Raw genomic sequence first — 14,392 nt, forward strand, 5'->3', positions numbered from 1 at the left:
ATAATCAAATACTCCTGGGTGCCACATATGCACTCTGCTGTATGGACACTGCTCCTTGGATACTGCTGTATGGACGCTGGTGTTTAGACGCTGCTGTATGGACACTGCTGTATGGACACCACCCTTAAAGGACACCTCCTTAAACTTCTATTATCTTTACCATTAATGCTGCTACTACTCATAAAATAATCACAATAGTCCAATATATGCATACTGTGCATGTGTACTGCTATGGATTGGCACCCTGCCCTGCCTGTTTAATATATCAGATCTCTGTGTCTTCCTAAGGGAATGCAGCTTCCCAGCAGAGAGGGACTCAACCCAAACAGCTCTGAGCGCCCAGAGCGGCTTTGAGCTCACAGCCCAGATGGTGGGAGGTGACGACTGAAGCCAGTGTCTCAGATTCTCAAGATTTTTGCTGCTTTCCTCATTCTTTATGCATTTCCTTTATCAGCAGCTAATATACTGCTTAATGTGTATAAATTTTAAGCTACATTAATATAAAAAATGCCAAATAAAACTACTACTGAAACTGCTACAAGCCGTCATATAATAAATATGCATAATTTTGTACCACTTTGTATTATCATGTTGTCCTGTTTTAGTTACTGTGCAAAAGGTGACGTGGCTCTGATCCCAAGAATTTCATTACTGGTTATGATGATGGTTATGCCCTCTTACTGGTCTGTAGTGCTGGTGGGGTGCCTGTCCCAGCATGCCCTGTGTCCGATTGTAAATAACCCTTGTTTGTACTGTTGTTGTTAATGGTTGCTCTTTGGGTGCCTGTTATAGTCCTGTTAAGGGCTGCTATTACAAAGGGTGTTTTCCCCAGCAAGCAAGTCCTCTGCTCTCGCAATGCCTCGGTACGATCGATGGGTAAGTATAGCAATAAAGCTTGACACTTGAACCTTGCTTTTGCAGTTCTCATCTTTATTTCAAGTTATTTATAGGTATTACATTGGCTCACTGGGTTGCACTTTTACCTCACACGTCTGGAGACCAGAATTTGAGTCTTTGCCCCGTCTCTGCATGGGTGAAGTTTGCACGTCTTCACCTAGGTTGTCATAGAGTTTTTTATGACATTACACTCATCATAACTCAGCTCTGAAACTGTAACAAATAACTGGGCTACCAAGGAGGCATGGCAGAAACTGGAATAAAGTATTTAAATTTATAAAGAACAGAATACAAACTGTAAAACAAAATAATCAAACACAACAAATAGAGAGAGTGAGAAGGCTCATCTGTCCAGCACCAAGTGCTTCTCATCTCCAGCAGGTATAGAGCTTAAATAGGCTCCACCACATATTTGCAGAGCCTGGGCCCAGGGGTGTCAGAGGGGCATGGATACCCTGGCAGATTCAGGGGGCCCAGCACTTGACAGGGGCCATTGAATACGTAACACTATAGGTAAAATTGAAAATACAGAGAATCAAAGACTGGATGTCTGTAGCAGAACATTTGCCGAAGCTGTCCGAGTTCTTCATCACAAACGATGAAACACCTGACGAGGATCCAGCAACTTCACAAACAAGGACAACGAAGTGTAGGCCGAGTCCACAAAGTGACTTTTTCAGTGCAGCCGCAGAACCAACAAACGCACCCCTGCTCAGCAGCACCCATGTTCTGCTGTCTTTCAGGCTGCGCTTTCTTATCCTCAATATATTTACTTATGAAAATGCCCCAGGGTTCGCGGTCCAGCAGAAACCAAAGGGGATCCCAGAGGGGCATGTTAGAAGGGGAGATCGAGAAGATGTGGCAGCTAGGGGTGTCCCTAACAGCTGCTAGATGGTACCCCTCAGCTGGGCTGCCAAGGAGAAGACGGCCTTCAGCACACCCCGTGTCCGCTAGCAGTACCATGTCCTGCCCTTTGGGGTTAACAGAGCACTCACCGCCTTTCAAGGGCTGATGGACATCGTCTAGTAACCTCACTGGGCATATAAAGTCCCTGGTTTACGAATTTCCTGCTTATAGACAACATGTATTTATGAACGGACTACCATAAAGCCTGTTATATTAAAAATGTGAGTTAAATACACTGGTTCATAATAACAAATGTATGGACAGTGTTGGGAAGGTTACTTAAAATGTAATCCACTACAGATTACAGAATACATGCCCCAAAATGTAGTTTGCAACGTATTCCATTAAGTTACTCGATGCAAGTAACGTATTCTGAATACTTTGGATGAATGTAGCAAATTCTTCTTTTACTCTGCCAATTGGCTGTTAAGCCCAAATCTCCCTGAATATATTTACTGTAAAGGAGCAAAGACCAGGGATGTTAACATGAAATGTTTTGTCTGCTTAAAGATAATTTAAAAAGTCCTGTCTTTCCTTAACCATTTCTTTATTTACTTCCGGTGCTGCACGAGTGCCTGCCTTTTACAGTAGCTCCACCTCATTGTTGAGCTTTTTGTTTTCTCAGATCTTAATTGTATTGTATATATTGTATTTTATATTTCTTATTTTCTATTGTTTGATACTACTGTTATTGCTTAAGGACTTTCTGCATTCTGCTTATTTCTGCTGCACTGTCCACTGTCCATCTTTTCTTATCTTATCTTATCTTTTATGTGCAAAGCTGCAAAAGTGGAAGAGTATTAGACAAACATAAAATATGCCATTGAAAAGTATTTCATCACTTAGTTAAAATAAAAAGTAGCCTTGCACAAGGGAAAAAAATCTGCATTTTCAATGACCCTTTTCCTGATTAGGACAAAAAAAGCAATTATATAATTAATATTAAACAATTCTCAAAAATGAAAAATGTATATTTTTGGAGTTTACTGTCAATATTATTCTTCCACCAATAATTTCAAATTACTAAAGATCCTTCAATACAATTCAGATATTCAAACTTGATGTGACAATGACAAAATGCACTTTAAACCTTGCCATTACATGTAATTTTAAACAGAAGACAATATATGTAATTAAGAAATTGGTCTCATTAAATAGTCCGTAGGTTTTGCAGACTACTCTAACACCTTTGGTGTCGCTGATTTTACGTTTATACTAGTGTAGAATAGACTTGCCGTAAGATTTCTTTGCGCCAGCCTGAGAGTCTGAAAACACGTCACACCAGATGCATGAGAGATGGAAACTTGCCGTAAGATTTCTTTGCGCCAGCCTGAGAGTCTGAAAACACGTCACACCAGATGCATGAGAGATGGAAACCTGGAATATTCAGTCGAATCAGGTCAAATATGATGCTAAGTTAGTACTAAGTTAAAATATGTTCCGGACTTGTAACATGCACCCATGATTTGGAACAGTCACCAGGCTGTCTCTGGCCACGCCCCCTACAGTCGGTCCGGCCCCTGGCTTTTCCAGCGTTTTCGCGAAAAGCCGAGTCGAGTCGGGAAACTTCGACGCGTTTCGTACCGCTGGCACGAGTTCGGCTGCTTCGTTTCAAAATGTTTAATGTAGAACAGCGCTATGAAAGCAAATGTTGAAAGACATTATGTCAGGACTTTCACTGAAGGCAGCAGAGCATCATATGTTACTGCTAACGTTTCGTGTTGTGTTCAGGTTCTTAAATAACATATACTGTCATTCTGATTTCTTTAGATAAACATTGACTTCATTTATATTGTTATTGATTTATCGACAGACCATCATACGTTTTAGACGTTATAATAATAACACTCTATTGATCACCAAAGAGAGAAATTCTCTCCTTGCCTGCCCCCTCTTACTGTCCATGATACACAAGCACATATGTAGAAAAACGTCAGCTTGGAAGCCAAGGCTGGACTTAAACTACTCCTTAGGGTTTAACTGGAAACTGCCCCATGGCCGAGTGGTCTCAGGTGCCCGACTCAACGTAACTGGCCTTCCAAAGTAAGGGGTATTCTGTTCTCTGAAGTAAGGCGTGGGTTCGAATCCCACTTCTGACAAAAGTTCTTCAATCACTACAGCAGCATTTGAGCAACTGATTGGCTTTAATTGCTTTGTTTTATTTTTGCGTTTCAGGCAAAACTACATAACACTTAAAGACACTTCGGGCATGTAAATGGAGAACGAAATTATACTTATACCGAATCTCCTACACACAATACCAAGGTTAACAACTTTGGTCAGCTGACTGGAGTGAGACGTTCAATTCGCCCACCCAGTCTGCACACTATATATACGGATATATATATATACTGCACACTTTTATACACGGATATAAAACGTATGCAACAGTTGTGTTACCTTTTAAAGGCATATCCAGTGATCAGAGCCCTCTTCTTAAGATGCAATACAACTCTGCTGTCAAGTGCTCCTGTCGAACGTCTCTTTAGCCACGGAGGACTTGTTATAATTTTCTGGAAACACCCTGCTGTGCGGGTCAGTCGTGGCTATGATATTTAATGTGTGTGCAGCACATCAATGGTGTTGGGGGCAAAAAGAGGTTTAGCTCCTCGTGCTCTTGCTCCTCAACTACTGTAGTGACATCAGCAAACTGTACACCATCTGTGTCTCCCAGATCATCTTCTGTTTCCAAATCTCCATATTCATTGAAAGCATTTACTAAATTGCTCCCACTGTCTGTGACTGTAGCACTAACCTTGCCTTGGATTTGGAATTCAGCATGAACCTGACTGGCAGCGATAACATCATAGGTGTGACGGCCCCTTATCCTCTCACATGCCAGTGCAGTAGACTTGCAATCCAATGTGTCATCGATCCAGTGACACCTGATGCCAATGAAACTTCTGTGATGTGCTGTCCATATATCTGCTGTTGTACACGCATTTTAAGTATGTTGAAAATTCCTTCATTTTTGGAAAGGTTTTCTCAATGTGCGTCATCAATGTTTTTCTTCACTCAAGAGTCCTGCCCCCACTTAACCTCGTTCTGTAAGATGGTTGAAGGACTTTCTCGACAGTAGAAAAGGGCTGCACTTCGTTGACTATGAAGTCAAATATCAAGGAATTTACTCTCCTTTGGGTGATGGCTGGAGTGCTAAGGATAGCTTGTTTGAGAGGAGGAGGGGTTTTGTCTTTGCCACTTTGTTCATCACCATGATCCGATGTGTTTGCTTTGGGTAAACTGTGCATGACCCTGGGATGCGTCCTCTGAAAAAAGAAAGACAGACAAAGAAAACAGAAATAGTTTTCTATATGAGATCACTGCCAGAAGTGCAGCCTTACCTAATGTCCACCCTACTGTTACTCATTTTATATTAAGATTTAAAAATCTAGTTGGTATTACTTTCAAAACTACACATGATTATTTGCAGCTAGCTGGTTGTTAATGCTATCCATCAAGTCTAACAGTCTGCAGTCTATGAACTAACCTCAGCTAACGCCAGCAAACAATGTTAGGCTACCAAGTAGCCTTCAGTAAAAGTAATAAATCATACAGCAATAGTACATCGAAGATACTGAAGTGGCACATAACCCATGTAACTATGACAAGGTAGTTGCAGTAGGCTAACGTTTTTAAAAAATAACTTACTTCCAGATGTTTCTTTTTTTTGAAGGTGGAGTCTTTTGACGCTGAGAGCAGCTTGGTTGCTAGCAAACAGAGTTTGCATTGCACGGTCAGATTTCGCCGATCCCTTTCTTCTTTAAATGTGAAGTGATACTGGAATTTCCAAGTAAGAAATGCATTCCTGCCCAGGCACTGTTGGCTGATATAATGCCGGTCGGAACAGAAATGGACGACCCACTGACAGCTTATGGGACGAGTGGGGATTTATTAAACAAAACAGAAAACACTAAGAACACTACAAGAAAAGGGTCAAAAACAGAAGGGGATAAACAAAGACTAAGTTTAGAAAAGGGTCAAGGCAGGCAGGCTACAAACAGAATGTTCAAAACTTTACTGACAATACAACTATCACAAATCCATCACAAACAATGACAAGCAGTGTAAAACAGACAATTAACTAATAGTGGAAGGTGCAGGACAACAATGAGCAATCAGGAAAACAAACAAGGGAAGGCACAAGAATGGGCAAAAGAATGGGCAACAGGTGAAACTAATTAACTCAGGGAACTGAACAGGGAAGCTAAGAACTAACCAAGGAAACAGGGAAACAGAAACTAACACTGGGGAATAACAGACAGGCAGAAACACAAGCATGGGCACAAAGGATTTAAGCAAAACCAAATACAAATCAGAAGACACAGGAACTAGAAAAACTCATACAATGAAACACTAGGGAATAAAATCTATAAAGAGTGAGGAGGTGGGATTTAAACATAAGACAGAGGGAATTACAAGCAGTTGCATGTTCAATGCGTTGAGCTATACAGCTGACAGAGGAGAGGAAAAGACACAAAGACTGACAACACAAGGGACAGGATGACCAGGAACACCTACTGGCCAAACGGGGAAGGGACACACAGTGGAAAAAGAGCTGACCCTGACAGGTACATATTTGCTTATTCCTTTTCAACCATTTGTCTTAAGTTTGAGATCTTGTTTACTTGATTTGTTGGGTCTCTCTGATTCGAATGCATCCTTTGGTTTTAATGTCCACCATACTGGACTTTCTACAATTTTAATTTTTCAAAAAGCCTACTTTTACACATTCGTTTGAGGGTGTTGATTGTATCACCACCAAATTTCATATGTATCACCTACAGACGGTTTGGACCAAAAGTTGTTCAAATCATGCTAAGGAAAATAAATTAATACTAATACAAAAATAAATGCACTATATGAAATAAGCAACCTTTTAAATGACATTTAATCTATGTTAGAATAACATTTGCATTTTGCAAAATGAGTTTTGAGGAAAGCATTTAGTTGAGTTTCACATAACAAGACAAAGTAAAAGGCTTAGAGCTGCACCCTGCTGAGTACCGTGACGTCTTGTGCTCTGTATGTCTGTGGTGAGCCCAGCTCCACCCACCCGCACTTCCTAATTCACACCCTACATGCTGCGTAACCAGAATCACACACATGCAACTCCCTCTTTGTTCACTCAGACTTCATTGTATCCGATTCAGAAATGAAGTTGTGCTTCTCCTCCAGTGCGTCTCTCTTTCTTGTCATCCTCATCAATGGTGAGTTATCCTTTCATTAGTTGTGTTTGTCTTGTTTGGCTTTGTCATTTTTCATTACTTTACCTTTGTGTTTAAAATGTGCCATTCCATGTTACATTTCTTTCCTTTCTTCAGTAATTTTACTTCTCTTTGTTTTTAGATTTCATTCAGTTCAGTGAAGCACGAGGTTAGTATCTATGCAAATTAGGCCATATTCTCATATACAAAGATAATTGTCTGTGTCTGCTGTACATTTGACCTTTACTGTGGGCTTTCTTATGGGTAGAGGTGCCTGAGTGTCTAAATAAGTCATGGTGTTAAACAGAACATGTTAGTTATTGGAATGATTGAGTTTCTTCCTGCACTGACAGGCATGTAGCCCAGACTCTGTGAGTGTGTGAGGGACGTCTGTATCCCTACATGCTACACTCTGGTTAAGCACATGTAAGAATTTAACAGTTTCTAATTCACTTAAATCTTTTTTAAATCTGGAATCACATTTAGTTTGATAGTAGCATTAAGGTTTTTTCAGGAGTATGACTCAGATACTGCAATGATCATGTATTTTCTTACATGTAAAGTGTTTCCTTTCCACACAGGGCAGCCAGGGAAACCTCACATTAGCGTCAATCCTGCTGCTGGAGATGGGACAGTCTATATCGCCTGCACGTTTAGCCAGGAAGCTAATAAAAATATCAGCTGTTATCTGTACACTGGAGACACACCTGAGCCCTTCACTTCAACATGGACTACAGGGGGAAAGGCCTGTCATTTTCACATACGTAATACTGACCTACAGAAGCATTTAGTGTCTGCGTCCAGCAGGGAGCTGAGCTGTGATTACACTGTGAACACAGAGCCACAGACTCGCTCTCCACGAAGTGAAACACGTCAAGTAGGAGGTGAGTGAGTTTAATTCCATATTCATTTTATATGGAGGCCTGTGCATGAGCAGCTTGTTAAGGTTCCCCACATTTCATTATTTTCATATGTGCTTAGTACCTGTGTTGGGTGTGTGACCTTGAGCGAGTACCCCCCTAATCAAGCGGTATCCAAAACGAGCACACAGGAGGGATTAGGGCTGGATCGTAAAAGTATTTATTGGTTTTATTAACAATCACAACAAAGAGGGGCGGGTTCAATAACTCCCGATGACCTGGTTGATGTTTCCACTGGTGAAGTATATCCATCAGTAGGTAGTTCAAAACCCCGGCCCGCGCCACTGGGCGGCCAGAGATATCCTTACAGCAGGCTGGGACCCTATTGTTCGATTAGCACCCCTGGTTTAAACAAATCAAAATACCATATACTCAAAACAACAAAATAGTCCTCACTACAAAACAAAATAAAAACCAAAAAACATACCGACAGCGCACAGCAAATCCACTCCAATACGCACACTGGGGTCGTCAGAGCACTGGTCCCAGGCCCCACCTGATAAGCCTAGGGACAGCCTGCTAGAGGGTACGGACAGAGTCACCCGAGAAAGTCCACGGTCTCAGCGGAGTTATACATGTGTATCGTTCGCAGATAATTTTACAAAGGCAGTATATACGTTGCGCCCTAAAAGAGGGGAAGAGAAACAGTGGGTACAACTTTCCCCAAAGGTTGTGGTTTCCTTATCTTTGCAAACAATCTTATTCTGGATACATGACTTCGCCCCCTTGTGCCTTTGGGCAAATGCGTTCGTCCCTCACCATCAATGCCCCAAAACTTCACAAAGTGCGGTCCACCTTATCCAGAGGAATACTACTTGCCGCACTCTCTCTTCCCAAGAAACCTTCGAGACCAAACAGTACTTCGATTCGAATCGCGAGATTACGCAGGTATAAATCTGCTGGAATACCGTGCCCCCATATCAGCATAAAAGTCCCCTCTTGGTATCAAAATAAAGGTCGCCTTTTCAGCTATAGGGTCGCTACTCGTACCGGTTACAGGTGGTTAAACCTCTATACCTACAGGTAGGTTTCTGTCTATGTCACATGTGGCCCGGAGCAGGTGAAGAGAAAGAAGGATGCAAATGGGAGTATAGAAGCTTCATTAAGTGATAGAGCAGGTAGACAACTGAGTAGACATGGAGGACACAGACACTGTCACCAGCAATTACAGCACTAGTGACCAATGACAGCACCTACAGCGACAAACGCTCAACTCGCCAGCCAGGCCCTGAGCCCATACATATAAAGGGAACACACAGGTGCAACACAGGAGGGCAATCAGGACAGGATAAATGCTCATTACTACACACAGTACAGTAACACAAAGGCAGAGGTGGAGATTTCAGTCCAAAGAATATAAATCCAGATCAAAATTTTGTTTCAACCAAACCACATAAAGACTCACAGTCAAAGACTACTCAACTGGTTGGTTGAAACAAAATCTTGGTCTGGATTTATACTCTCTGGACCTGAAATCTCCACCTCTGCACAAGGGGCAAACACAATGGCTATGTGATAGGCTGACACTTCAAATCCCTCTTTTTCAGTGGGTCCTCCAGCATAACAGAACCACTTTTCAGATGTTTTTCATATATATGTGTACAGTATTGTTTTACTCTCACTCTTACAGTTAATGGATGTTATTGCTTGATTCAGCTCCACATTAAAACTAAACTAAGGTGTTATTTATTAAACATGTGAAATTTAGATTTTTATTATCCAAGTGATCTAGGACAGTGGTTCTCAATAATTTTTTTGCACCACAACCCAATTGTTAAAATGCCAGCTCAGTCACGACCCAGTATGAAGTACAGGTCTAAATTAACATTATGATCATGCATGTAGTGCACTATGCAATTTATGCCATTCAACACCCTATCGCACAAATCTGATTGGTTGTGCCCGTGAATTTTAAATTAGGCATCTGTGATTTGGCATCTTGGATTGGATGAGTGTTCACAACTTTTATGCTAAGCATTTACAACCCCAAGACCTGTTTATATAGGTTAATTCCAGGATTGGGGTTCATAAATCTGATCGTGGATCAGCATGAGAGCTTGCTGGTTTTAAAATGCTTACATTTCCATCTCTGCCTTAACGCAAATTTTTGTCGTGACCCATGGGTAGAGAATTGCTGATCTTGGATGGTATGGAGAGCAAAGTTTTCCTGTATGGAACTGCTGTGCTCTTATGAAAACTGGAGATGGTCTTGGATGATGTTCTTAATGTATCACCGAAAGACACAAAGCAGTGCCGATAATTCGCTTTCATTCGCTCAATGTAAATATTTCCATACAGTGGAAAACGAATGTCCTTGTGTAACCAGAAATTGTTCGCATTTCTCCATTTCACTAATTGTTGTTTAATTTCTCACAGACGCACTACATAGTCTATGTGTTGCACAGTAAGGACGAGAATGATTATGATTGTCTATTATAGTGCCTGCAGATTTCATGTAGAAGAAGTGACAGTAAACTGTTAGACAAATTTTTTTCAAACTTTATTTAGTATATCTTGAAAAGGAACCATCATTAAAATTGCAACGCTTGCTAAATTCAGTTTTCTTTGACTGAGTAAAAATGTTATAGGGCAACTATGTTCTCAGCACAGCAGAATACTGCAGTCCTTGTGATGTGACAATTGCATGTGTATAAAATGCAATGGCATTATTAACATCGCACCTTGTGCCAGCTGAGGGCAGAACGGTGACACACTGGGAATCGACGTGGCTGTACATGACTGGTTCGTGTGTCTGGAGTTTGTATGTCCCCCCTGTGTGTGCGTAGCTTTTCAGCAGATCCTTTATCGGAGGATGAAGTGACATCAGACAGTTAGACCCTGGTGTTGTTCTGACAGGAAGTTCAGGGTGTAGCTGACAGAGGGCTGTTCAGGCCCAGAGCTCAGAACATCCCATCGTGCCTGGAGGGATCTTAGGTACTGAATGCTGAGCGTTAATCCAGGAACCACATTCTCACATATGTGTCCCTGTTGTCCCGGTGGGAGAGGGCACTGTGTAGTGTCACAGCAATTCCATCCTCGGTGGACCTGTTTCAGCAATATGCAAATGGAGAGGGTCTAATGTGTCAGGCAGTGCAGAGCAGATGATGTTCCTGAACATTCTCTCACAGCATTTCTTATAGTGAGGGTCAGGGCAGCTATGCACCAGTCATTTAGGAGTGTGGCTCTAGTGATTCTGGCACAAGGACAATGGTAGACATTTTCAAGCATGTAGGGACTGTGGATATGGAGAGGGAGGGTGAAAATGTTCTAAGTTCTAAAAGAAGTTCAAAAAGTTACAAATTCTAAAAAATATCCAGGCCAGAAGGTTCCATTTTCCTAAAAAGAACAAACCTCGTACCTTGAGTAGTATTGTGATGCAACACAGAAGGAAGTATTCTGGCAAGGGTCCAATGCAAATAAACTGGTCTTTTCATGGACGTTTCAGGAAACCGAAACAGCTGAGGCGATAGTCATGGGGATAGGCGAAGGTCAGGCGATTGGTATCGGCAATCAGTGGGCAAGGCAAAGACTCAGACTCTAGGACAAAGCAGAACAGGTACTATGGCAGACAGGTGACACTCAGGAAAAACACTGGAACTCTGGGAAGCGTGCCAGATGCTCCAAAATAAAGAACCTTGACGAGAAAATCGGACACAGCTGGCAAAGGGCACGACAGCTTAAAAGGGACCCTAACCCTAACCCTCATTGCCCCTTGCACAAGTACAAGTACAGGTACATAGGAATTTGTCTCTTCGCAAATCCAAGTTTTTCTCTTCATAGCTCAGGGGTCACAGTGGAGGGTCAACTATTGTGTGACACCCCTGGACCTGGGGGTTAAGAGCCTTGCTGAAGGACCCAGGAACATGTCATTGTTCTGGCAAGGTAGGGGCTCAAACCAGCAACCGGTGCCCCCTGGGCTGATGTGTGACCCATATATTAAATTTGATATTAAAACAAATAAAAATATATTTTAAGCAAAATTTATCTAGGCCCCTCCCCCCCCAGCTGGCAAATATACAGAGTGCCCCAAATAATAATAGGTGATCATGCAAAATTCGTAATTTTCAGAGAACCCCCACCCCCCTGTCATCGCCCCCCCCCCCCCCTGCTGTGAGACCCATCCTCCAACCTCAATGAAGGTGAAAGTAAGGAGGAAAAGCATTACAGTGTAGCAAACTAGTTTAAGTGCAATATAAGCATAGTACATTGCTGGCAATACATTCATAGAGTTTTCAGGCCCTTTATGTGAGGTCCATCAATGAACACTATAAAGCCAAAAGTATTGGGACACTCATCCAAATCATTGAATTCAAGTGTTCCAATCACATCCATAGCTATAGCTGTATAACACCAAGCACCTATTCATGCAGACTGCATCTGCAAACATTTGAAAAAGAATGCGTCACTTTCAGGAGCTCAGTGAATTCAAGCATGGTAACATGATAGGATGCCACCTGGGAAATAAGTCCATTTGTGAAATTTCCTCGCTACTAAATATTCCAGAGTCAACTGTTAGTGGTATTATAAGTCGAAGCAATTGGAAACAACAGCAACTCAGCCACAAAGTGGTAGGTCACATAAAATCACTGAGCGGGGACAACGCATGCTGAGGCACACAGTGCAGAGAAGTTGCCATCTGTCTGCAGAGTCAGTGGCTACAGACCTCCAAACTTTGAAGCCATTTTGGACAATTTCATGCTCCCATCTTTGTGGGACCAGTTTGGGGATGGCCCCTTCCAGTACCAGCATGACTGCGCAGCAGTGCAAAAAACAAGGTCCAAAAGGTCCAATAACTCATCCAGCAAGGTCCATGGATGAGTCTGGTGTGGAGGAAACTGACATCAACCCGACAGAACACCTTTGGGATGAATTAGAGCAGAGACAGTGAGCCAGGCCTTCTTGTCCAACATCAGTGCCTCACAAATGCTCTCCTGTAAGAATGGTCAAAAAATCCCATAAACACACTCCTAAACCTTGTGGACAGGCTTCCCAGAAGAGCAGAAGCTGTTATACCTGCAAAGGGTGGGCCAACTCCATGATTTAAGCCTATGTATTAAGAATGGGATGTCATTGAAGTTCATGTGTGTGTCAAGGCAGGTGTCCCAATACTTTTGGCAATATAGGGTATGTTGGCATTTGTCATTTATGATTAAAAAGTGTCTTGATTGCTTAAGAAATTCACATATCTGAGATCGAAATTTTGCAGAGGCACCAGTCAGCAGTATCTACAGCAACAGTGGTTTTTGTGGTAACTGCTGTTCCTACCTGCCTGTTCAGACCTTTTTCTGCCCCTGTTCTTAGAGACTCACTCAAGCCTCCCACACTGGAACGTAGTACCTGCCACTAATGATTTATCTTTATCTCATTCTACAGCAGCACCAGTGTGGTTTTGGCCTTGTGCACTGTGTCATTTCCTCACGTGTCACTCTGTCTCAAAGTCAAAGTCAAAGTCAGTTTTATTTGTCAATTCCTTCAAATGTACTTGACATACAAAGGAATCGAAATTACGTTTCACACTGTCCCATGCGTAGACATTGACAACAATAAGTGCAGATGCACACAAAAACCGTTCTAAACAATAAGGTAATATTAAGGAAAAAAAAAAAGTGCAAGTAGGCTTAAGGCATTATACTTAGGTAACATACAGGATATAACAAGACAAAAACATAACATATAGTAAAGTGTTCCAGCAGTGTGCACAGGGGAAGTAGTATACTAGTCTACTTGAGATAGTCCCAGGTTGTGGTTGGTAAGGGTTTTTTGTTTTAGGGCAGCATAAGATTGTAGCAGCAGTAGTAGTAATATAAATACTGGTTAAAAAAAAAATACTAAAAATATATAGCAGCAGGTGTGTGCAATTTGCAATGCAGAGGTAGTTATTTTCAGTCAAGAGTGTTGTTTTTTAGTTCTTAGTTCAGAGTGTTTGTTTCCTTGTTGGGGAGTGTGTGGGTGGGGGGGGGGGGGGGGTAGAGTCCAGTCTGGTGGGTTGCATCGTTGACAATTGTGATGGCTTTGCGGGTGAGGCGGGTGGTGTAGATGTCTTGCAGGGAGGGGAGTGGTCCACCAACTATCCTCTCAGCTGTTCTCACAATGCGTTGTAGAGCTTTCCTGTTGTATGCAGTGCAGCTACCGCCCCACACAGTGATGCAGCTGGAAAGGAGGCTTTCGATGGTTCCTCTGTAGAATGTGGTCAGGATGGGTGGTGGAGCACTTGCCCGCTTGAGTTTGCGCAGGAAGTAGAGGCGCTGTTGTGCTTTCTTGGCCAGTGATGCAGTGTTGGTAGTCCAGGAGAGGTCCTCACTGATGTGCACCCCCAGGAACTTGGTGCTGCTCACCCTCTCGACAGCGGCGCCGTCGATGGTCAATGGGTGGTAACAGGTGTGGCCTCTCTGGAAGTTGACAATAACCTCCTTGGTCTTGCTAACATTTAGCAGGAGGTTGTTGTCTCTGCACCACGTGGTCAGG

Source organism: Brienomyrus brachyistius, chromosome 9 (assembly GCF_023856365.1).
Source record: "Brienomyrus brachyistius isolate T26 chromosome 9, BBRACH_0.4, whole genome shotgun sequence".
NCBI classification, from domain to species: domain Eukaryota; kingdom Metazoa; phylum Chordata; class Actinopteri; order Osteoglossiformes; family Mormyridae; genus Brienomyrus; species Brienomyrus brachyistius.